Source organism: Henckelia pumila, chromosome 1, assembly GCF_033568475.1.
Source record: "Henckelia pumila isolate YLH828 chromosome 1, ASM3356847v2, whole genome shotgun sequence".
Lineage (NCBI taxonomy): Eukaryota > Viridiplantae > Streptophyta > Magnoliopsida > Lamiales > Gesneriaceae > Henckelia > Henckelia pumila.
The window spans coordinates 95661648-95686689 of record NC_133120.1 but is presented as its reverse complement, the minus strand read 5'-3'; the positions used below and the strand labels follow the sequence as shown (position 1 = coordinate 95686689).

The 25042-nt window shown below is 40.3% G+C and overlaps 2 long non-coding RNA genes across 2 annotated transcripts in view; both read right to left on the bottom strand.

Moving 5' to 3' along the window:
- Positions 1-20051, bottom strand: part of LOC140890503 (uncharacterized) — a 29279-nt gene extending 9228 nt beyond the window's left edge. Inside the window, exons 1-2 of the long non-coding RNA XR_012152206.1 lie at positions 19780-20051; positions 19415-19654 (exon numbers count right to left, since the gene is read on the bottom strand). This is a non-coding gene — a long non-coding RNA (uncharacterized lncRNA). The remainder of the gene's footprint in view (positions 1-19414; positions 19655-19779) is intronic.
- Positions 20052-21816: 1765 nt separating this feature from the next.
- LOC140875006 (uncharacterized) lies at positions 21817-25014 on the bottom strand. Its single transcript, XR_012148298.1, has 4 exons — positions 24522-25014; positions 22434-23639; positions 22236-22307; positions 21817-22102 (listed from the first exon to the last, which is right to left on the bottom strand). It is a non-coding gene; the product is annotated as an uncharacterized lncRNA (long non-coding RNA).
- Positions 25015-25042: the final 28 nt, after the last annotated feature.

Genomic DNA, 25042 nt, shown 5'->3' with positions numbered 1-25042 from the left:
ATGCATTCATGAAATAATTTTTTTTATGCATGATTTAATGTTTAAGGTTGAGCAAAAGAAAATATTTTATGTTGGAAGTTGAAGTAGTGTGACTATTTAAGGGGGATTCGTCCCCATATATGAACTATTGAAGGGCAGTTTACTGCCAATTTAAGAGGTGATTCGTCACCGCCACGTACGTTGGTTTCCACGCTGATCAGTATTTAATGTATGATTTAAGGTTACACTATGGATACAACCATGCGATGTTAGAAAATACTTTGCTCAACAATGTTTATGTATTATTATGATATTCAAGTTTAATTTAAGTTATGTTATGTTCATGATATTTTAAGCATGCTCATTCATGTATATGTTATGTATTAGTATTAAAGTGATTTAAATTATTTTAAATCCTTGTTATGTTAGCATGTTGGGCCTCTAGGCTCACTACACTGGTATGGTGCAGGTGAGTACGTAGAGGACGTAGTACCCACCGGAGGCGAGGACCTATGAGCGGACATGCAGTGATCCCCCGCGGCCGTCGTCTGAGTTTTTATGATTATGTTTTTATGAAAGATTAAACCTGCTGTTCTTTTTATTCGTTTTCAGTGGTTGGTACTAATACTTATTTTTATTTAAATATTTTCAGTGCATGCAAACTTTTATTTAATTGTTTAGGACAACATTTTTATTTAATGCATGACTCAGACATTTAATTTATTAAATGTTGCATTTTATTTAAGTTATTTATTTTTAAATCTATTTATTCTGTACATATATGTATGGGCATGTGTGTACATATATCTTAATTAGTATAAAAAAAAATTCCGCATTTATTATTAGTAGTAGATGTTTCAATTGGTATCAGAGACGCGTTCTTGGTGGGGTCATCACTGCTATGCGAGCTCAGAAATCCACGCTACCGGTCTGTAAGTTTTAAGTGTTTATAGCATGATTTACTTTTAAGAATTTAAGGTAGCATTAATGTTAAAGAACTTAGCTATGCATGGCGATTTACGTAAAGAAATATGTGGTGGTGCAGAATGCCTCCCAGACCGATGAACAGACGTGGGGAATCTACACCTACACCTCCACCTCCACCTCCACCTCCGCAGAACCCACTTGCAGCATTGGAGCAGGCCAATGCTACTTTGATGGCAGGGGTTACTGCTCTGTTAGAGCAGCAGGCTTCACGTCCTAGAATGTCTCATGAGGAGGACATAGCTGAGCGGTTCCAGAAGAAGGGGCCGAAGGAGTTCATTGGTACCACCGATCCTTTGGTGGCTGAGGGGTGGATTCGTTCTTTGGAGTCCATCTTTGCATATATGGGGATCACAGATGCGGACAGGGTGAACTGTGCGATGTATATGTTGAGGGGAGACGCAGCTCTTTGGTGGGAGGGTGCTGCCAGGGGAGTATACCTCCCTACACTGTCTTGGGCGGAGTTTAGGCGTATCTTCTACGCCAAGTATTTCACGGAGGATGTGAGGAGTCGCATGATCCGGGAGTTTATGAGTCTCCGGCAGGGGGACAGGTCAGTGGTTGAGTATGTGAGCCAGTTCGAGAGGGGCTGTCATTTTGTGCCTCTGATTACAGACAGTCCACCGGAGAAGATGAGGCAGTTTGTGGAGGGACTGAGAGCGGATATCAAGCACGACGTACGTATGATGGACGTCGCTACATATGAGGCGGCAGTTAGTAGAGCACTGAGGTCAGAGGAGGGTAGGAGAGAGATGCAGCGAGAGCAGCAGGGGAAGAGACAGATTCAGTCTGGGTATCAGCGACCATCTTCGCAGCCTCCTGCGAAGAAGCAGTTTACTGGGCCGGCTAAGGGCCCGAATCCGCAGCAGAGGCCGCAGCAGCAGAGGCCACAGCAGCAGAGGGGCGGGGCCCCTAATGCTATAGGTTTTCCTACTTGCCCGAAGTGTCAGAAGATGCATTCGGGACCTTGTCTGTTGGGAGCAGGAGTTTGTTACCACTGCAGGGAGCCAGGGCATCAGATAGCTAACTGCCCGAGGAAGAAGAACACGGCTGGTAGAGTGTTCGTCATGCAGGCAGAGGAGGCAGACCCAGACACCTCCTTGATCACCGGTATATCTTATCCCTAGTATTTTATAATTTTTCCTTTGGTTAAGAATCTCGTTTTCTTGCGAAATTGTTGTTATTTGGGTTATCTATCTGCATGTTAGAATAAGAAGCATGTTTTACTTGTGATTAGAATTAAGGGTTATTAGTGTCTCGTTGGGGGAAATTTTAGTAGTGGCATGAAGTTGTTGGGAATTTTCTGCGTACAGGGAGAATTCTAGTTGGAGGCAACTCCACGTTTGCGTTGCTAGATTCTGGGGCTACGCATTCGTTTATCTCCCTGGAGTTTATCAGGCGGATAGGCATCACACCTGAGATTATTGACAGTGGGTATGATGTTACTATGCCGTCAGGGCAGATTATTTCTACCTCGAAGGTCATTCGAGAACTGGAGTTGGAGCTTCAGGGACACTCCATTCGAGCAGATGTGGTGGTTTTGCCATTGAGTGATTTTGATTTGATTTTGGGTATGGACTGGTTGACAGTCAATGGAGCTTCGATTGACTTTCGTCGGAGATCAGTGTCAGTGAAACCATCAGAAGGCGACCCGTTTACTTTCCATGCATCTCAGAGCAGTGATTTTCCTCAGGTGATATCTCTTATTCAGGCGAGGAAGTTGTTGAGACGGGGCTGCCAGGGGTTTCTAGCAAGTATTGTCACGGCCTCATAACCATCTAGCAGATCATTATCAGAGATAGAGGTGGTTCGTGACTTTCCGGATGTCTTTCCGGAGGATGTTGCAGGAATTCCACCAGTGAGAGATGTGGAGTTCAGCATCGACTTAGTGCCAGACACCGTGCCTATCTCTAAAGCATCATACAGACTTGCTCCTACCGAGATGAAAGAGTTGAAGGAGCAGATACATGAATTATTAGAGAAAGGCTTTGTTCGTCCTAGCTTTTATCCATGGGGAGCTCCAGTGTTATTTGTGAAGAAGAAGGATGGCAGTATGAGACTGTGCATCGATTATCGAGAGCTCAATAGGGTCACAGTGAAGAATAAGTACCCACTGCCGAGGATAGAGGACTTATTTGATCAGTTGCAGGGAGCTTCGGTGTTCTCCAAGATCGACCTGCGATCTGGTTACCATCAGCTGCGAGTTAGAGAGGCAGATGTGTCCAAAACTGCTTTCCGGACACGTTATGGGCATTACGAGTTCTTGGTGATGCCATTTGGGTTGACCAATGCTCCCGCGGTTTTCATGGATCTCATGAACCGAGTTTTTCAGCCGTATCTAGATCAGTTCATCATAGTCTTCATTGATGATATCTTGATCTACTCTAGGAGCATTGAGGAGCATAGACAGCACCTACAGACAGCCTTGCAGACTTTGAGGGAGCATCATTTGTATGCCAAGTTCAGCAAGTGCGAGTTTTGGCTCGAGCAGGTGGCGTTTCTTGGCCACGTTATTTCGAGAGATGGGATTGCAGTGGATCAGTCGAAGGTTGAGGCAGTGCAGAATTGGGGTATTCCGAAGAATGCTTCGGAGATTCGCAGTTTCTTGGGTTTGGCAGGATATTATAGGAAGTTCATCAATGGTTTTTCCTCTATTGCAAAACCCTTGACTTCCTTAACCAAGAAGAACGCGAAGTTTATCTGGAGTTCAGACTGTCAGAGGAGCTTCGATCAGCTGAAGGAAGCACTCACCACTGCACCGGTGTTAGCGGTGACAGTACCACACGAGGAGTTAGTGGTGTACACCAACACGTCTAAGCTGGGTTTAGGCGCAGTACTTATGCAGTGTGGTAAGGTTATTGCTTATGCGTCCAGGCAGTTGAAGATTCATGAGCAGAACTACCCGACACATGACTTGGAGTTAGCGGCAGTGGTTTTCGCTTTAAAAATCTGGAGGCACTATCTGTATGGCGAGAAGTGCAAGATTTTCACTGATCACAAGAGTCTCAAGTACTTCTTCACTCAGAAGGAGTTGAACATGAGACAGCGCCGATGGTTGGAGTTGGTGAAGGACTACGACTGTGACATTAGCTACCATCCGGGTAAAGCTAATGTAGTGGCTGATTCTTTGAGTCGGAAGTCGTCAGTGGTATCGTGTTTGTCAGTGCAGTTACCACTGCAGAGTGAGATTCAGAGGTTTGGTTTGGAGTTTTACTCGAGTGGGCATGCACCGAGCTTGTCAGTGTTGACGGTGCAGCCAGTTCTGCGAGATCGGATCAGGGATGGACAGCCTACTGATGAGGAGTTGCAGCGTTGGAGACAGAGAGATGCGGCCAAGGGTAATCGTCTGTATACAGTTGTGGATGGCATTGTTCAGTACCGTGGTAGGATGTGGGTACCGAACGTCGATCAGTTGAGAGCTGAGATCTTAGCAGAGGCTCACACATCTCCGTGCTCCATTCACCCCGGAAGTACGAAGATGTATCGCGATTTGCAGTTATTGTATTGGTGGCCCGGGATGAAGAGAGACATCGGGAGAGTTGTGTCAGAGTGCTTGACTTGTCAGCAGGTCAAGGCAGAGCATCAGCGTCCAGCAGGACTTCTTAGACCTCTTCCTATTCCGGAATGGAAATGGGAGAATATTACGATGGACTTTGTAGTTGGCTTACCGAGGAGTTCCAGATGTTTCACAGCTATTTGGGTGATCGTGGATAGACTCACCAAGTCAGCTCATTTCTTACCGGTGAGGACTACTTACTCGTTGACACAGTATGCAGAGCTTTACATCAAGGAGATTGTTAGACTGCATGGCATACCAGTGTCGATAGTATCAGACAGAGATCCGAGATTTACGTCTGCGTTTTGGAGGAGTTTGCACACTGCATTGGGGACTAGACTTTTGTTCAGTACAGCTTTTCATCCCCAGACAGATGGTCAGTTTGAGACGGTGATACAGGTTCTTGAGGATTTACTGAGAGCCTGTGTCATCGATTTTCAGGGCTCATGGGAAACTAGACTGCCATTAGTGGAGTTTACCTATAACAACAGTTTTCAGTCGTCTATAGGTATGGCTCCTTATGCAGCATTGTACGGGAGGAGGTGCAGATCTCATGTGCATTGGAATGAGGTCGGTGAGAGGATTTTACTTGGTCCTGAGATTGTGCAGCAGACAGCTGATATTGTGACACAGATTCGGGATCGCATGAGGACTGCTCAGAGTCGTCAGAAGAGTTATGCAGATACTCGACGACGAGATTTGGAGTACGCAGTAGGTGATCACGTGTTTCTGAGAGTGTCACCTATGAAGGGAGTGGTACGATTTGGCCGGAGAGGCAAGCTTAACCCTAGATATATAGGGCTATTCGAGATATTGGAGAGAGTTGGCACGTTGGCCTACCGTTTAGCTCTACCGCCAGGGCTTGCAGCAGTGCACAACGTTTTCCATGTATCCATGCTTCGGAGATATGTCTCTAACCCGTCGCATGTGTTGGATTTTGAGCCTCTTCAGTTGACACCGGAGTTAGCATTTGAGGAGAGGCCTATACGGATCTTGGCTAGGGAGTAGCGCAGATTGAGGACACGGGTTATACCGATGGTCAGGGTTCAGTGGCTGAATCACTCGGAGGAGGAAGCTACTTGGGAGACCGAGGCAGATATGAGGACTCGCTACCCAGAGTTGTTCGGGTAAGTACTTTAATTTCGAGGACGAAATCCAATTTAAGGGGGGGAGAATTGTAACACCCGGTATTTTTAAATACGTAAATTCGCATGCATAATTAGGAAATTTATTTATTTAAAATTTTAGATTATGGGTTAAATTATTATGTGAATTATTTGTGCATGATTTAAATTGTATCACCCGGTATTTTAAATACGTAAATCCGCATGCATAATTAGGATATTTAATTATTTAAATTTTAGATTTATGGGTTAAATAATTATGTGAATTATTTGTGCATGATTTAATTTATTTTTAAGCATTTAACCCATAATTAGTAATTTTTATGATTTTCAATATTTTAATTATTTGATCGCGTAGACGGGACCAGGGACGGACGAGATGACAACTTTCTATCCAATTTATTTCATGAGCCTTTTTAGAGCCCTAAAATATTATTTTGAGTTTTATTATCTCAAAATTTTAAGTATTTAATTTTATATAATTTTAGGAGTCCATTTTTATCCAAATTAAGCCATTTTAATGACTTTTTATTATCTTTAAAATTCCCTTAATTCTTTATTTCGGGATTTAAATATTTTATTAAGTTAGCTAGTATTTAAATTAGTTAGGAGATCTTTTTAGGTTGTTAATATCTCCTAATTAGTTATTAACATATTATCTACCTAAATTATAATCCTAATCTACCAAACTAAGCGCCCAAACCCCCTTTCCACGCCTCATTCCCCTTTTCTCTCAACCGAGCGTCTACCTCAACCTCTCTTCCTCTACTCCATTGACAGAAACCCTTAGGAAGCCATAGCCGCGGTTCTTCAAGCTTCAAACTTGGTCGTTCATCGTCCCGTCGTCCCGGAGTCGTCTCACGCCCGTTTTTCTCTCCATTTTCGGTGAAAGGCATGAATTTCTTTCAACTTTTTCGTGCCTATCAGTTTTATAATTGTGTGATTTGTGTATGCATTAAAACTTTCAAATTTTTTCAGAAAATGGTTTGAAGGGTTCGAATTTTTCCATGTTTGTTTCATGTTCACGTTTTTTTTTTGGATATGGACTGGTCTAAGGCTGATGGCTCGGTCCAGAGGTGTCCTAGGGTGCCTTAGGGTCGGTTGGGGTCAGACGGTTCAGGCTGGAATGGGCTAGGTTCGAAGGGGTTCATGTGTTGGTCCTAGGTGGTTGCAGATTAGGGTTATGGGGAAGAGGGCTCGGCTGGTCCACGCAGGGCCATGGACTAGCGGGGTGTGACCTGGGTTAGGACCGGCAGGACCCTGGGAAGGTCCTGCCGGCGGCGCTCCGGCCGGCCATGGCCGGAGCAAGGCGGCAGCAGCCCTTAAAGGGCTGCTGCTCGCGCAGCGGGTAGAAGGGCTAGGGGGGTTCGGGTTTTGGGTTGGGCTGGGGTGCTGGGTCGGGGCTTGGGGTCAGGGTCAGGGTCGGGTCTGGTAGGTCTAGGGTCGGGTCAGGTGGTCCGGGTCCGGGTTCGGTGGGCCGGGCTCGGGTATTTTAATTTTAAATGAATTAATAAGTTAATGGGTTTTTATGTGGACTACTAGATTTAATTAATGTATGGGCCACTTTTAAATATTATTTTGGGTTATGTTTAATTTTATGTGGGCTTAATTAATTTAATTAAGTGGGCCCACTAATCTTTATGGGCTTTAGGACCCATGAAATTTATTGGGCCAGTATTTGGGCTTTTGGGGCTCATTGGGCCAATTTAAGTTGTTATTGGGCCTAGAGTGTTTTAATGGGCTTTAATTATTTAATTGGGCTTAGAATAAATTTTATTGGGCTTAAGTATGTTATTGGGCCAGTTTCAGTGTTAATGGGCCAGATTTAAGTAAATGGGCTTGAGTGTTAGGGCCAGCAGTCCAAGACCATCCATGAGAAAATTGCATGTGTCCTGAATATATATTTAATTATTTTTATGCATTGAAGTAATTTAATATTTATATGTTAGTAAGAACTTTAAATTAAATATATATGAAGGACACACAATTTATTTAAAGTACATGCATTCATGAAATCAATTTTTATGCTATGATTGAAGTTCTATGGTTGAGCAAATAAAATATTTTAGGTGGAAATTGAAGTAGTGTGGCCATTTATGTATGGGCAGTTTCTGCCATTTATGTATGGGTGGTTCGCCACCAGCCTCGTACGATGGTTTCTTAGACTGATCAGTCGCACTATAAGTATGGGTCACACTTACGGATAGGACCATTCGATGTTAAGAAAATAAGTGCTCAACAACTCAAGTATGTATGATATTATGTATGTTACGTATAATTCAGTGATTTCTTTAAGCAACAATTATGTTATTATTTTTGGAGGCATGCTCATGCATTTATAGGTTAAGTATTATGTATGAAAGTATATTAAATTATTTTAAACCCTTGTTAGTATGCATGTTGGGCCTCTAGGCTCACTACACTGATATGGTGCAGGTGAGTACGTAGAGGAGCAGGTTACCCCTACCGGTGGTGAGGACGTATGAGCGGAGCTGCAGTGGCCCCGTGATCGTAGTCTGCATCGTGCTAGTGGTCTATGCATGAATATTTTAAACACTATTTTATTTGAAGATTTTATTCCAGTGTTGAGATTTAAGTATTATTTTTATGCAACTTTTTAGGGTATGCACTGTTGATTAAATTGTTTTGAATTATTTTAAGTATTGCATGATTCAGACGCTTTAGTAATTATTTTTATGTTTCATGATTATTTATTAAATTTTTAAATCTCTTTTATGGTTGTACATATATGTATGGGCATATATGTATATATATATATATATATATATAAATATTTTACTTAGTATTTATTTTAAAATTAAAAGAAAAAGAAAAAATTTTAAATTTTCCGCATTTTAGAAATTTATAAGTCTAGGATGTTTCAGTTGGTATCAAAGCACGGTCCTTGGAGGGGTCATTACTGCTATGCTAGCTCAGAAATCCACGCTACCGGTCTGTAAGTTTTAAGTGTTTATAGCATGATTTAATTCTTTGAATTTAAGTTAGCATTACTTTTAAACCACTTAGTTATGCATGGCGATTTACGTAAAGTAATATGTAGTGGTGCAGAATGCCTCCCAGACCAGTGAACCGACGTGGGGGACCTCCACCTCCGCCTCCACCGCCACCTCCGCATAATCCTTTATCAGCATTGGAGCAGGCCAATGCTAATATGATGGCGGGTATTACTGCTCTGTTGGAGCAGCAGGCTGCACGTCCCAGACTGTCCCATGAGGAGGACGTTGCTGAGAGGTTCCAGAAGAAGGGGCCCAAGGAGTTTGTTGGTACCACCGATCCTTTGGTGGCTGAGGGATGGATTCGCTCTCTTGAGTCCATCTTTGATTATATGGGGATCACAGACACCGACAGGGTGAGCTGTGCGACGTACATGATGAGAGGAGATGCAGCCCTTTGGTGGGAGGGTGCAGTTAGAGGAGTCCATCTACCTACACTGACGTGGACCGAGTTCAGGCGTATCTTTTACGCCAAGTACTTCACTGAGGATGTGCGCAGTCGCATGATCCGGGAGTTTATGAGTCTCCGTCAGGGGGACAAGACAGTGGTCGAGTATGTGAGACAGTTCGAGAGGGGCTGTCGCTTTGTGCCTATGATTTCTGATAGTCCACCAGAGAAGTTGAGGCAGTTTGTGGAAGGTTTGAAGGCGGATATCAAGCATGATGTTCGCATGGCAGACGTACTTACTTATGAGTCTGCAGTCAGTAGGGCCTTGCGTTCCGAGGAGGGTCGGAGAGAGATCCAGAGAGAGCAGCAGGGTAAGAGGCAGTTTCAGCAGACGGGGTATCAGCGACCATCTTCGCAGCCTCCTGCGAAGAAGCAGTTTGCAGGGCCATCTAAGGGCCCGAATCAGCAGAGGCCTCAGGGGAAGCCACAGCAGCAGACTAGGGGCGGGGCCCCTACTCCAGGGAGATATCCAGTATGTCCGAAGTGTCAGAAGATGCATTCCGGGCAGTGTCTTATGGGAGCAGGAGTCTGCTATCGTTGCAAAGAGCCGGGGCATCAGATTGCCAACTGCCCGCAGAGGCAGAACGTCAGTGGGCGAGTATATGTGATGCAGGCAGAGGAGGCAGACCCAGATACCTCCTTGATCACCGGTATACCTAACCCCTAGAACTTTTTCAATTCTTTGCTTTTGTTTATTGCGATTATATCTGAATGCCTGTTACTTGAGTTTAACTATCAGCATGCTAGAATAAGAATTTTGTTTCTTTGTGGTTAGAATTAAGGATTGTAGTGTTTTAACCTTGGGAGCGTAGTGGTATGAATTGTTGGGAATCTTCTGCGTGCAGGGAGAATTCTAGTTGGAGGCAACTCCACGTTTGCGTTGCTAGATTCAGGAGCCACGCATTCGTTTATCTCCCGAGATTTTATCAGACGGATAGGCATTACACCGGAGGTTGTCGACTGTGGTTACGATGTTACCATGCCATCCGGACAGACTATCACTACCACTAGTGTTATCAGGGACCTGGAATTGGAGTTGCAGGGACACTCCATTCGAGCAGATCTAGTGGTTCTTCCATTGACCGGGTTTGACTTGATTTTGGGTATGGACTGGCTGTCAGTTAATGGAGCTTCGATTGATTTCCGACGTAGGACAGTGTCAGTGAAGCCAGCGGGAGGTGAGATGTTTACTTTCTTTGCATCTCAGTCTAGCAGTATTCCTCAGATGATATCACTTGTTCGTGCGAGGAAATTATTGCGCCATGGATGTCAGGGCTTTCTTGCTAGTGTGGTCACTACCTCAGACGTTTCTAGCAGATCTTTATCAGATATAGAGGTGGTACGTGACTATCCAGATGTTTTTCCTGACGATGTTGCAGGAGTTCCACCAGTGAGAGAGGTGGAGTTCAGTATTGAGTTGTTGCCGGATACTGTGCCTATCTCTAAGGCACCGTATCGACTTGCTCCTACAGAGATGAGAGAGTTGAAGGAGCAGATTCAGGAGCTGTTGGAGAAGGGCTTTGTTCGTCCTAGCTTTTCTCCATGGGGAGCTCCAGTATTGTTTGTGAAGAAGAAGGACGGCAGCATGAGATTGTGCATCGACTACCGAGAGCTCAACAGAGTCACAGTGAAGAATAAGTATCCACTACCGAGGATAGAGGATTTATTCGATTAGTTGCAGGGAGCTTCGGTATTCTCCAAGATCGATCTGCGATTTGGTTACCATCAGCTGAGAGTCAGAGATTCAGACGTGTCTAAGACGGCCTTTAGGACACGATATGGACACTATGAGTTCTTGGTGATGCCCTTTGGGTTGACCAATGCTCCAACGGTTTTCATGGATCTCATGAACCGACTCTTTCAGCCGTATCTAGATCAGTTCATCATAGTCTTTATTGATGATATTTTGATCTACTCTAGGAGCATCGAGGAGCATAGACAGCATCTTCAGATAGCCTTGCAGACTTTGAGGGAGCATCGGTTGTATGCCAAGTTCAGCAAGTGCGAGTTTTGGCTTGAGCAGGTGGCATTTCTTGGCCACATTATTTCGAGAGATGGGATTGCAGTTGATCAGTCCAAGGTGCAGGCAGTGAGGGATTGGGGGATTCCAAAGAATGCTTCGGAGATTCGCAGCTTCTTGGGTTTAGCAGGATACTATAGGAAGTTCATCAAGGGTTTTTCCTCTATTGCAGTACCCTTGACTTCCTTAACCAAGAAGAACGCGAAGTATATTTGGAGTCCAGATTGTCAGAGGAGCTTTGATCAACTGAAGGGTGCACTTACTTCAGCACCTGTGTTAGCTATGACAGTGCCATATGAGGAGTTAGTGGTGTACACCGACGCGTCCAAGCTTGGTTTGGGCGCAGTACTTATGCAGAGTGGCAGAGTTATCGCATATGCGTCGCGACAGTTGAAGATTCATGAGCAGAACTATCCGACGCATGATTTGGAGCTTGCAGCAGTGGTATTCGCTTTGAAAATCTGGAGGCACTATCTGTATGGCGAGAAGTGCAAGATTTTCACAGACCACAAGAGTCTCAAATACTTCTTCACACAGAAGGAGTTGAACATGAGACAGCGCAGATGGTTGGAGTTGGTGAAGGACTATGATTGTGACATTAGCTACCATCCGGGTAAAGCTAATGTAGTGGCCGATGCTTTGAGTCGGAAGTCGTCAGTGGTATCATGTTTGACCGTACAGTTATCACTACAGAGCGAGATTCAGAGTTTTGGCTTGGAGTGTTATCCGAGTGGCCAGGCACCGAGCTTGTCAGTGTTGACGGTGCAGCCAGTTCTGCGAGATCGGATTAGAGAGGGACAGTCTACTGATGAGGAGTTACAGCGATGGAGACAGAGAGATGAGGCTAGAGGGAATCTCTTGTATACAGTGGAGGATGGTATCGTTCAGTACCGTGGTAGGATGTGGGTACCGAACGTCGATCAGTTGAGAGCTGAGATTTTAGCAGAGGCTCATACATCTCCGTACTCCATTCACCCCGGAAGTACGAAGATGTACAAAGACTTGCAGCTATTGTATTGGTGGCCCGGGATGAAGAGTGACATCGGGAGAGTGGTGTCAGAGTGCTTGACTTGTCAGCAAGTCAAGGCAGAGCATCAGCGTCCAGCAGGACTTCTTAGACCTCTTCCTATTCCGGAATGGAAATGGGAGAATATTACGATGGATTTTGTAGTTGGCTTACCGAGGAGTGCCAGAGGTTGTACAGCGATTTGGGTGATTGTGGATAGACTCACCAAGTCAGCTCATTTCTTGCCGGTGAGGACTACTTATACCTTGACACAGTATGCAGAGCTTTACATCAGAGAGATTGTTAGACTGCATGGCATACCAGTGTCTATTGTGTCAGACAGAGATCCGAGATTCACATCTGCGTTTTGGAAGAGTCTGAACACGGCCATGGGGACTAGGCTTCTGTTCAGTACAGCATTTCATCCCCAGACAGATGGTCAGTCTGAGAGAGTGATCCAGGTTCTCGAGGATCTTCTGAGAGCTTGTGTCATTGATTTTCGGGGCTCTTGGGAGACTAGACTGCCATTAGTGGAGTTCACCTATAACAACAGTTTTCAGTCGTCTATAGGTATGGCTCCTTATGCAGCATTGTATGGGAGGAGATGCAGATCCCCTGTGCATTGGGATGAGGTTGGTGAGCGCATTTTGCTGGGTCCTGAGATTGTGCAGCAGACAGCTGACATAGTGACTCAGATTCGAGACCGGATGAGGACTGCTCAGAGTCGTCAGAAGAGTTATGCAGATGCCAGACGACGAGATTTGGAGTTCGCTGTAGGTGATCACGTATTCCTGAAGGTGTCACCGATGAAGGGAGTAGTGCGTTTTGGACGGAGAGGCAAGCTTAATCCGAGATTTATAGGGCCATTCGAGATCTTGGAGAGAGTTGGCACGTTGGCCTACCGTTTAGCTCTACCACCAGGGTTAGCGGCAGTGCACAACGTTTTCCATGTATCCATGCTTCGGAGATATGTCTCCAACCCGTCGCATGTATTGGATTTCGAGCCCTTACAATTGCCACCAGATCTAGTGTATGAGGAGAGGCCAGTGCGAATCTTGGCTAGGGAGGAGCGGAGGCTTAGGACGCGGGTCATACCGATGGTCAGAGTCCAGTGGCTGAATCACTCAGAGGAGGAAGCTACTTGGGAGACCGAGGCAGACATGAGGACTCGCTACCCGGAGTTGTTCGGGTAAGTACTTTAATTTCGAGGACGAAATTCAATTTAGGGGGGGAGAATTGTAACACCCGGTATTTTAAATACGTAAATCCGCATGCATAATTAGGATATTTAATTATTTAAATTTTAGATTTATGGGTTAAATAATTATGTGAATTATTTGTGCATGATTTAATTTATTTTTAAGCATTTAACCCATAATTAGTAATTTTTATGATTTTCAATATTTTAATTATTTGATCGCGTAGACGGGACCAGGGACGGACGAGATGACAACTTTCTATCCAATTTATTTCATGAGCCTTTTTAGAGCCCTAAAATATTATTTTGAGTTTTATTATCTCAAAATTTTAAGTATTTAATTTTATATAATTTTAGGAGTCCATTTTTATCCAAATTAAGCCATTTTAATGACTTTTTATTATCTTTAAAATTCCCTTAATTCTTTATTTCGGGATTTAAATATTTTATTAAGTTAGCTAGTATTTAAATTAGTTAGGAGATCTTTTTAGGTTGTTAATATCTCCTAATTAGTTATTAACATATTATCTACCTAAATTATAATCCTAATCTACCAAACTAAGCGCCCAAACCCCCTTTCCACGCCTCATTCCCCTTTTCTCTCAACCGAGCGTCTACCTCAACCTCTCTTCCTCTACTCCATTGACAGAAACCCTTAGGAAGCCATAGCCGCGGTTCTTCAAGCTTCAAACTTGGTCGTTCATCGTCCCGTCGTCCCGGAGTCGTCTCACGCCCGTTTTTCTCTCCATTTTCGGTGAAAGGCATGAATTTCTTTCAACTTTTTCGTGCCTATCAGTTTTATAATTGTGTGATTTGTGTATGCATTAAAACTTTCAAATTTTTTCAGAAAATGGTTTGAAGGGTTCGAATTTTTCCATGTTTGTTTCATGTTCACGTTTTTTTTTGGATATGGACTGGTCTAAGGCTGATGGCTCGGTCCAGAGGTGTCCTAGGGTGCCTTAGGGTCGGTTGGGGTCAGACGGTTCAGGCTGGAATGGGCTAGGTTCGAAGGGGTTCATGTGTTGGTCCTAAGTGGTTGCAGATTAGGGTTATGGGGAAGAGGGCTCGGCTGGTCCACGCAGGGCCATGGACCAGCGGGGTGTGACCTGGGTTAGGACCGGCAGGACCCTGGGAAGGTCCTGCCGGCGGCGCTCCGGCCGGCCATGGCCGGAGCAAGGCGGCAGCAGCCCTTAAAGGGCTGCTGCTCGCGCAACGGGTAGAAGGGCTAGGGGGGGGGTTCGGGTTTTGGGTTGGGCTGGGGTGCTGGGTCGGGGCTTGGGGTCAGGGTCGGGTCTGGTAGGTCTAGGGTCGGGTCAGGTGGTCCGGGTCCGGGTTCGGTGGGCCGGGCTCGGGTATTTTAATTTTAAATGAATTAATAAGTTAATGGGTTTTTATGTGGACTACTAGATTTAATTAATGTATGGGCCACTTTTAAATATTATTTTGGGTTATGTTTAATTTTATGTGGGCTTAATTAATTTAATTAAGTGGGCCCACTAATCTTTATGGGCTTTAGGACCCATGAAATTTATTGGGCCAGTCTTTGGGCTTTTTGGGGCCCATTGGGCCAATTTAAGTTGTTATTGGGCCTAGAGTGTTTTAATGGGCTTTAATTATTTAATTGGGCTTAAAATAAATTTTATTGGGCTTAAGTATGTTATTGGGCCAGTTTCAGTGTTAATGGGCCAGATTTAAGTAAATGGGCTTGAGTGTTAGGGCCAGCAGTCCAAGACCATCCATGAGAAAATTGCATGTGTCCTGAATATATATTTAATTATTTTTATGCATTGAAGTAATTTAATATTTATATGTTAGTAAGAACTTTAAATTAAATATATATGAAGGACACACAATTTATTTAAAGTACATGCATTCATGAAATCAATTTTTATGCTATGATTGAAGTTCTATGGTTGAGCAAATAAAATATTTTAGGTGGAAATTGAAGTAGTGTGGCCATTTATGTATGGGCAGTTTCTGCCATTTATGTATGGGTGGTTCGCCACCAGCCTCGTACGATGGTTTCTTAGACTGATCAGTCGCACTATAAGTATGGGTCACACTTACGGATAGGACCATTCGATGTTAAGAAAATAAGTGCTCAACAACTCAAGTATGTATGATATTATGTATGTTACGTATAATTCAGTGATTTCTTTAAGCAACAATTATGTTATTATTTTTGGAGGCATGCTCATGCATTTATAGGTTAAGTATTATGTATGAAAGTGTATTAAATTATTTTAAACCCTTGTTAGTATGCATGTTGGGCCTCTAAGCTCACTACACTGATATGGTGCAGGTGAGTACGTAGAGGAGCAGGTTACCCCTACCGGTGGTGAGGACGTATGAGCGGAGCTGCAGTGGCCCCGTGACCGTAGTCTGCATCGTGCTAGTGGTCTATGCATGAATATTTTAAACACTATTTTATTTGAAGATTTTATTCCAGTGTTGAGATTTAAGTATTATTTTTATGCAACTTTTTAGGGTATGCACTGTTGATTAAATTGTTTTGAATTATTTTAAGTATTGCATGATTCAGACGCTTTAGTAATTATTTTTATGTTGCATGATTATTTATTAAATTTTTAAATCTCTTTTATGGTTGTACATATATGTATGGGCATATATGTATATATATATATATATATATATATAAATATTTTACTTAGTATTTATTTTAAAATTAAAAGAAAAAGAAAAATTTTTAAATTTTCCGCATTTTAGAAATTTATAAGTCTAGGATGTTTCATAAATTATTTTCAAGCATTTAACCCCTAATTAGTGATTTTTATGAATTATTGGTATTTGAATTATTTTATCGCGTAGACGGGACCGTGGACGGACGAGATGACAACTTTCTATCCAATTTATTTCATGAGCCTTTTTAAGAGCCCAAAAATATTATTTTGAGTTTTATTTCCTCAAAATTATCAATATTTAATTTTATATAATTTTAGGAGTCCATTTTTATCCAAATTGAGCCAAAATATTGACTTTTAATTACTTTTAAAATTCCCTTAATTATAAATTTCGGGATTTAAGTTAAGTTATCAGATTTTTTAAATATTATTTAGAGCTTTTAAGTTATATATTGTATATTTAAAACCCTTATCAATATCTTAATTATTCTATATCCTAATTAAATCAAAAATCACCTAAAATTTCACCCCAAACCTCACGACCTAAACTTTCAGCCGCCTCCATCTTCTCCATCAGTTTTTCCCATGACCCTTTTTGACAGAAAACTTCAAGCCCTAGTCGATCTCTTAAAGGATTTTTGGTGTTCTTCGTCGTCCCGTCGTCCCGGAAACGTTCTACGTACGTTGCTCTATTGATTTCCTCGGTGCAAGGCATGTATTCATTCACTTTTCCTTCACCATATCAGTATTATAGGTGTGTGTTGTGTGTGCATCGAAAATTTTTTAAGAATTTTCAGAAAAGAGGATAGGTTTTGTGGTTGAAGCTTGTTTATATGTTTATTCTTTCATCTCACGATTTTTTCTGGACATGGTTGGTTCTAGCTGCTGGTTGCGGTTGGTAAGGGGTCTAAGATGGGTCTAGGCTCGAGTGGCTCGAATGGCTCGAGCCAAATGAGCCCAGAAATCAGTCAGGGAGTGTTCGGCTCTTGTGTGTGTGCAGATTAGGGCTTCTAAGAAGGGGGCTCGGTGTTGGTGGTCTAGGCTGCATGGGGCTGGGGCCATGGGCTGGTTCGAACCGCCCAGACGTAGCCCGGGGCTCCGGCCAGGGGCGGCTGGAGCAGGGCAGCAGCAGCCCTAGAAGGGTTGCTGCTCGCGGCCGCGGGCTGCAGGGAAGAGGGGGGATCGGGTTAAGTGTTAGGGCTGGTTCCGGGTCGGGTCAAGGGCCTGGGTCGGGTCTGGATGGTAGTGGGTCAAGTCGAGTTGGTCCGGGTCCGGGTCCGGGTCCGGGTCCGGGTTAAGTTAGTCGGTATCGGGTATTTTTATTTTTAGGTTTTAAGTTTAATTAAGTGTTTAATGGGCCTAATTAAATCTCAAAAATTTATTTGGGCTCCATTAATTATTTTGGGTTGAGTTTAAATATTTTTGTGCTTAATTAAATTAATTAAGTGAGTCCACTAAATTTTTATGGGCCTTGGGGCCCATGGAAGTTATTGGGCTAGTCTTTGGACTTTTGGGCCCATTGGGCCAGAATAGGTTGTTATTGGGCCAGGAATGTTTTAATGGGCTTTAATTAATTAATTGGGCTTAGCAATGTAATGTTGGGCTTAAGTATGTTAATGGGCCAGTCTCAGTGTTAATGGGCCAGATTTAAGTAAATGGGCTTGAGTGTGAGGGCCAGCAGTTCAGTACAACCCATGAGAAATTGCATGTGTCCTGAATATATATTTAATTACTTTTATGCATGGAAGTTATTTTTATATCTATATGTTAGTATGAAATTAAATTAAATATATATGAAGGACACACATTTTATTTAAGTACATGCATTCATGAAATAATTTTTTTTATGCATGATTTAATGTTTAAGGTTGAGCAAAAGAAAATATTTTATGTTGGAAGTTGAAGTAGTGTGACTATTTAAGGGGGATTCGTCCCCATATATGAACTATTGAAGGGCAGTTTACTGCCAATTTAAGAGGTGATTCGTCACCGCCACGTACGTTGGTTTCCACGCTGATCAGTATTTAATGTATGATTTAAGGTTACACTATGGATACAACCATGCGATGTTAGAAAATACTTTGCTCAACAATGTTTATGTATTATTATGATATTCAAGTTTAATTTAAGTTATGTTATGTTCATGATATTTTAAGCATGCTCATTCATGTATATGTTATGTATTAGTATTAAAGTGATTTAAATTATTTTAAATCCTTGTTATGTTAGCATGTTGGGCCTCTAGGCTCACTACACTGGTATGGTGCAGGTGAGTACGTAGAGGACGTAGTACCCACCGGAGGCGAGGACCTATGAGCGGACATGCAGTGATCCCCCGCGGCCGTCGTCTGAGTTTTTATGATTATGTTTTTATGAAATATTAAACATGTTGTTCTTTTTATTCGTTTTCAGTGGTTGGTACTAATACTTATTTTTATTTAAATATTTTCAGTGCATGCAAACTTTTATTTAATTGTTTAGGACAACATTTTTATTTAATGCATGACTCAGACATTTAATTTATTAAATGTTGCATTTTATTTAAGTTATTTATTTTTAAATCTATTTATTCTGTGCATATATGTATGGGCATGTGTGTACATATATCTTAATTAGTATAAATAAATAAAAAATCGCATTTATTATTAGTAGTAGATGTTTCAATTTTTCTCTGATACCGCTTTTATAAGATTAATCATCATCTCATCATCAGTTAAAGGTTTTTGAATCATTTTGGTTTTACCTTTCTGATGTAACAGAGGTTCGGTACCAAACGCGAGTGGTAACCTTCCTCCTGTATTTCCCTTCCTAGAACTAGAAATGTGTTCTAGATTTATGATTTTGGTTTGAAGATCCTTTAGAGTTACAAGAATTTCTTCTTGTTTCTTAAGGATTTCTTCAATCTGCCGAGGTATTTCATACAACTGATTGTTGTAATATTGTACCGTCTTTTGAATTTCTCTAAGATCTCCGGAGAGTTTAGAGGAATTTGGTGTGATCTCTAAAAATTGAGAATTAGAAATCATATTTCTTAATCTCTTCAGAGAGTATAAAAGACCTAAGTCTCTTTTGTAAAGAATCTATTTTAAATAGATTTACTTGTTTATGAAATTTCATATAAATGAAACCCTTCTGGTTCAAACTCTCGTTTGATCCATGGTTTGTTGAAAATTTCTTCCTCAACGAAGAAAAGTATGATTTAATTAATAATATAAAGTTTGAATAAAATTACTTAGGCTCTGATACCATTTTTTGAGCCCAAAGAAAATATTAATAATAATTGTTAAAATAAGGGTATTATAGACAATTTTTAGTTTGAGGGACATATTAAGGAAACTATTTGTTAAATAAAGGACATAATGAGGAACAAATAAAGTGTTAATATATTTTTGGGAAAGTTAAAAAACTTTGAGAACGTAATTGGGTTTTATCTCGTTAATTACCAGTCGTAGACAGTGGGGGAATTGGGATGCGGCTTGTCGAAGTAATCAGCGCCGACATTCTTAGTGCCTAGGTTGCTGCCGGGGTGGAACACGGTCCGCCAGACATTGTCCCTCCGCACCGCCGTGGGATACTGCGCCCCCGGAGTCGTGGGCGGCGTCCCGGGGCTCGCCGGCATCGACAAAGACCTCGCGTACTTGCTACTACGGACTACCACCGCTACTTCCCTCTCCTCCGAATATCTGATAATCATCAACATCGAGACAAACAAACACACAATCACTGGGTTTGGTAAGAGAAATAAAAAAAGGGACGGGACGGGCCGGGCCGCCGTGGGATGTGGTGGCTGATTAATTAACTTTATTACCTTTGACGTTCAATGGCCTAGCAAAGTCTTTCTTGAGGTGTTTGAGGCCACGCTCGGGCTGAGGCCCGGCTACAACATCGTCCCAGAGATGATCCAGCAACACCATTTTTCCTTTCTTTGAATCTTCTTCCCAAGCAGGAGAATATAAATAGAGAGTTCGTTGCCGAAATATCTGTTCCAAGTCTGATGTTTTACTATTTCCAGACACTTAAGGGTTGAGACTGACTTGTAAATCTTGGCAAATGGTGTGGTTGATGGAAAACGAGGAGTGGAGAAAGAGAGTATATGGGTTAAGATAAAGATGAAAACTTGAAGGTAGATGTTTGGATTCGAGCGTAGGAGTGACTGTAGGACAGATGGCTTGGGAGGTTGCTGTCCAATTGTATGTTCATAATTTATTATTTTCCTTTTTGATTCATTAAAGTTTGAACAATGCTACGTGTATATAAAGTTGTACATAGAGGGTTACACGTCAATTAAATTAGGAAAATATATTTAATTTTTTTTTCTCTTCAACCTACAATTTTTTGTCTTACTCTAAAAACCTTTCTCTAAAATATTATTGTTTTTATTCTATTACTTACTTTCAAAATTAATTTACCGAGTTCAACAAAAATAATTATTTTATAAAATTTTAAAAAATAATTATGAAAATATATATAACTTTTTACTGAGTTCAACAAAAATAATAATTGTTTATTTTTTTTAGTAAATATATTTTATAATTTTTAAAATTTAACTTTAAAATTTAAATCATATATAAACGAGATTTTATTATTATGTATTTAAATTAAAATATATTTATTATTATTATGTGTAATAGTTAATATTTTGTTAAAAAAAACAAAATCAAAACTCAAATCATGTAGGTTTGGGTTGATCGAGTTAGTCGAGTTCGGGTCGGTCGCTATTGATTTATTCGGGTTTGGTTTGAGAAATTTTTAAAAAATTTTGTACTTACTTATAGATTAATTAAGAAATATTTACTATATTTTTATATATTATATGTTTGAAAAAAATTTATTGTATATTTTATCATAGATTTTCCACATGTAATAATTAATTTTTAAAACATTGATTTTTAAAAATAATTTTTATTTTGTGTAGTAAGTATATTTTAAATTTCGTACAATTAAACTTTTAATTTAAATTATATAAAACTATATAAGTGAGATTTTGTTATTATGTATTTAAATTAAAATATATTGATTATTATTATGTGTATTTAATTATTTTGTTAAAAATAAAAAAATATCAAATATTTCAGGTCAACCCGAATCCCAAAACCTCAAAACCTTAATCCGATAATTTTCTGGTCAGCTCGGGTCGGGTTCAATTTTGACACCCCCTAAAACTGGATAATAAATAATAAAATAAAAAATAATAATATTTTCGTTAAGAGTATTTTTGAGAAAGACAAACTATTGAAAATAAAGATATTTTAAAAAAATTTTGATATATTTTCCTAATTTATAGGACGAGTAACCCTCTATGTACAACTCTATGTACACATAACATTATCCTTAAAGTTTTTAGATAAGAGTTGTTTTTTTTTATGGCTGAAGTTATATATATATTGTGGTCCAAATGATAAAGGTAATTAATTGATTTCAGTTTTGTGTTATGGTATATGTTTCCATGGTGATACCTTGCAAACATTGTGATGCCGACCATATTATTTATTTATATCACTACTAGTTTCTTTTGATATGTCAATATAAAATAAACACTACTCACTCACAAACGAAATTACAAGGATTATGATGGTTGGGCTAATTGTAATTCTTAGATTTCGGCTATAGCTTGCAGATCAATAGAGGAGGCCCATCACAAGGCCTAGAGATCTACATAACGACTCCACAAAAAAATTCACGCATAATGAACATAATAAAAGTGAGGATGGATGGAAAAACCTTATATTTATTTATTTTATTAAAACATACAAAACATTTAAAATATATTTGTAAACACTCTTTTTTTTTTTTCTCCATACGAAGAAGGTGATTTTGTTGCTCCCCCCCCACCATGCCCGTCCTGCCAAAGCAAATGTTGTCGCTCAAAACCAATACACATGTTACATTGGAATATTCATCACAATATACATATAAAGTGAAAATGACAGAGTCAACAAGTTCAAAAGGGTGCACCAATACTTGATGTCTTAATTGTCTTGGAGTATCCGACATGTTTATCCTTGAATGCATCGGCCAAATCCATGGAAAACAAAAACTTTAAAATCGAGTCATCCATAAAACAAAGAGTGAGATAGGCATCTCATTGTCACGAAGGCCGGAAGAGAATGAGTACAAATCCACAACAATCCCTATAAAAGAAATACGATTCATCCAATCATCATCTCCACGGTTGTCATATAAATTCTTGGAAATTCGGCAAGGATTTCCGCATCTTGCTACAAGTCTACACCAAAATGCCTAAGAAAATGTCACCAGACTTGCCTGAAGATGTAGCCTCCAGCGAGTCTCTGTCCTTCGCGGGGCTCGTATGCATTCACGACCAGAGTCTAAACCCTGTAAAAGAAGGTGCTAAAGTGAAGAAACAAGAACCAGAGTTTGAATTTAAATCTATGACTCAAGACCCAAACGAGAGTTATGAAGAGGGAGGAGACGGCCTGTTTCCCAATGGTCAGCACTTACCATACGAGGCCGCCGCGGTTCTATCGAATCAACCTCCAGTTCTAAAGCGAATGGAATTAGAAGATTTCTTGTCACCGATTCAAGGCAATCGGAGACGAGCAGAACAGATGAACAAAAAGGGCACCGGGCGAAAAAGTTTTAGCCAGAAACTATTCCAGTCATTTGGCAAGCCATGCAATAACTGCCGGGCTGTTCAGACAATACCATCAGTGGAAAAACGAGGAATACAATGAGGAAAGAATATGATCCCAGGCCCCAATCTACTTCATTTTATCACTAGTATTCATTGAATTTTTGCAATAGCTTATTGTTTGTTACGTCCAAATTCCAATCCTTATAATATTCCAGCACAAAGATAGAGGATTACTTCTTCAACATTTCGAACAAGGACTTGCTTATAGAGAGAAATTGATTCAGAATCATATGAAACAGCAGATCTACTAAATATTTATTCGCAAAACAATAAGCAGTACTCGAACTTATGCACATACATAATGTTTGATCCAAAATGAGCATGAGTTAATTGCATACTGTCGTTTTTTAACAGAAATGTATGTTAATTTACATTGTTCAACAAATCTTGAATTTTTACTGATAGATCTAAACCTGATCAGATACATTGTCTTCGAGTTGTTGGAAAAAAATGGCAGCAAAAAGCATTCAATTTCCGGTGAAAAACTCTACATATATGTATGTACCACATATCCTGGCGACATCTATTTTTTCTTTCTGATCTGCACACAAATCTTAGTTTGGCACGGGACGTTTATGAATTGATTGAAGCACAGTTCTCATATTTGTGATGATATATTTATTGCGATAAGACCTTCTTAACCAATATTCTTAGCAACAACCATGTTCAAGTATACAAACGTCGACTACGGACTAGCTAGCTACAGTACTGGGATCAACTTCTTTAGAAATTTAGAAAGAAAGGTTGCCATTATTGAGAACTAAAAGGCAGAATTTATAGAAACATATATATACATTTATAAATATTCAAATTAGTAGCTATAGACAACACACACACTTAACTACTGGCAACATAGATAATACTAGTACTGGAAATAAGTAAAATATGTGTAAAGAAACACCCTCCCATAGTCCTATTCCGTTAGCAAGCATCTCCTATTCCTCCTGGATTGGATACTTGAAGAAATCAAATAACATGCTGCCATAATTTACCATGCAGCAAAACCCAGGAAACTGTTGCAAAACAACAAACAAATCAATTAGCAATTGTGGCTTATCAATAAAAGCTCGATAATTTTGCATCGCTTGTGGCTGGCTTCCAGTTTATGCATAACTTGGTGTTCATAAAAAATCAATTTTATGTCTACTACTTTTTCAAGTTATTTGTTTCATTTATAATCATAGTCATAAACAATGACAAAAACAGTGGGAGAGAAGCATTTGATGTTTTAAATAATTTTTCTTTAAAAAAAACGAAAAAACAAAGAACTCGAATTTTAATATCCGTTGCCAAACGACTGAATTTTTCTCAAGGTGGGTCGGATTGATAAGAAAGCAAGCGAGTGGACCAAGTACCACATACGGCTACTTACAAATAAATAAAATAATAATTCCAAAACGAAGAATCTCGTGGGTTTTAAATTGACCTTTTCCCCACGACATATTGCGTGAAAGCGAACATTATTATTATTATTTTTTTACTGGGAAAGCGAACATTATTAAATTGCACAATCTTGGCTCCCCCATTATGATTTTCAGAAAACAAACATTAAATATCAGAAGTAAAAGCCAAGAAAATCAATTAAATTATTAAATTTCATGAAGTTTATGAAAGGGGAAAAACAAACATACGAAATACACCAAATAAACAATACATGACACCATTTTTCGTCATCCGAAAACCGATTTTTAATTAAAAAGATCTAGATTTTAATAACAAAAATGTATTAATCGAGCGCCACGGGATTTGTGATTTGAGCTGCACATACTCTTGTTTTCAGTTGAGAAGAAGAAGATCGATATGGAAAAAAGCATCCAATAACGTGAGGGATTAGAGATCAGAACAGCAAATATTAAAATGGAAGTAAGGGATTTGAGGTCAGACACAAATCAAACCTGATCGCACGAATGCCCATATGAGAAGTGAGAGTATGGAAGAAGAAATTGGCTCCATGGAGGAGCACCACCACTCCCGTGCACCCCAACAGGAAAAGCTCCAGCATCTTCGATTCTTCCTCCACAAATTAGTTATATTATATTATTATATGGAGCGGAAGCTAGTGAAGGGAAGGGATATAAGAAGGAAAAGTCGGTCATACTTATTTTGTACGAAAATAATAAATTTAACAAATTGTCACATAAATTTATTCCAAACAAGTAAAATTAGCAGCACTTAACATAATACTTTATTTTAAGATCATAATCTTAAAATAATATGTGTATAAATAAATGTTTAAGCACTGTACATATCAATTGCTGTTTAAAATTTTTATCTTTCACGATGAATATGATATATATCCAAGGTCTTCTAGCCAACCAATATGATGCTGATGTAACGGTGCTGTACTGCTGCCGACCGTCCAGTCCAGTTGAGTTGGCATGGCGAGGCCCTGTTTTCTCAGGCGGTGTAATTTTTC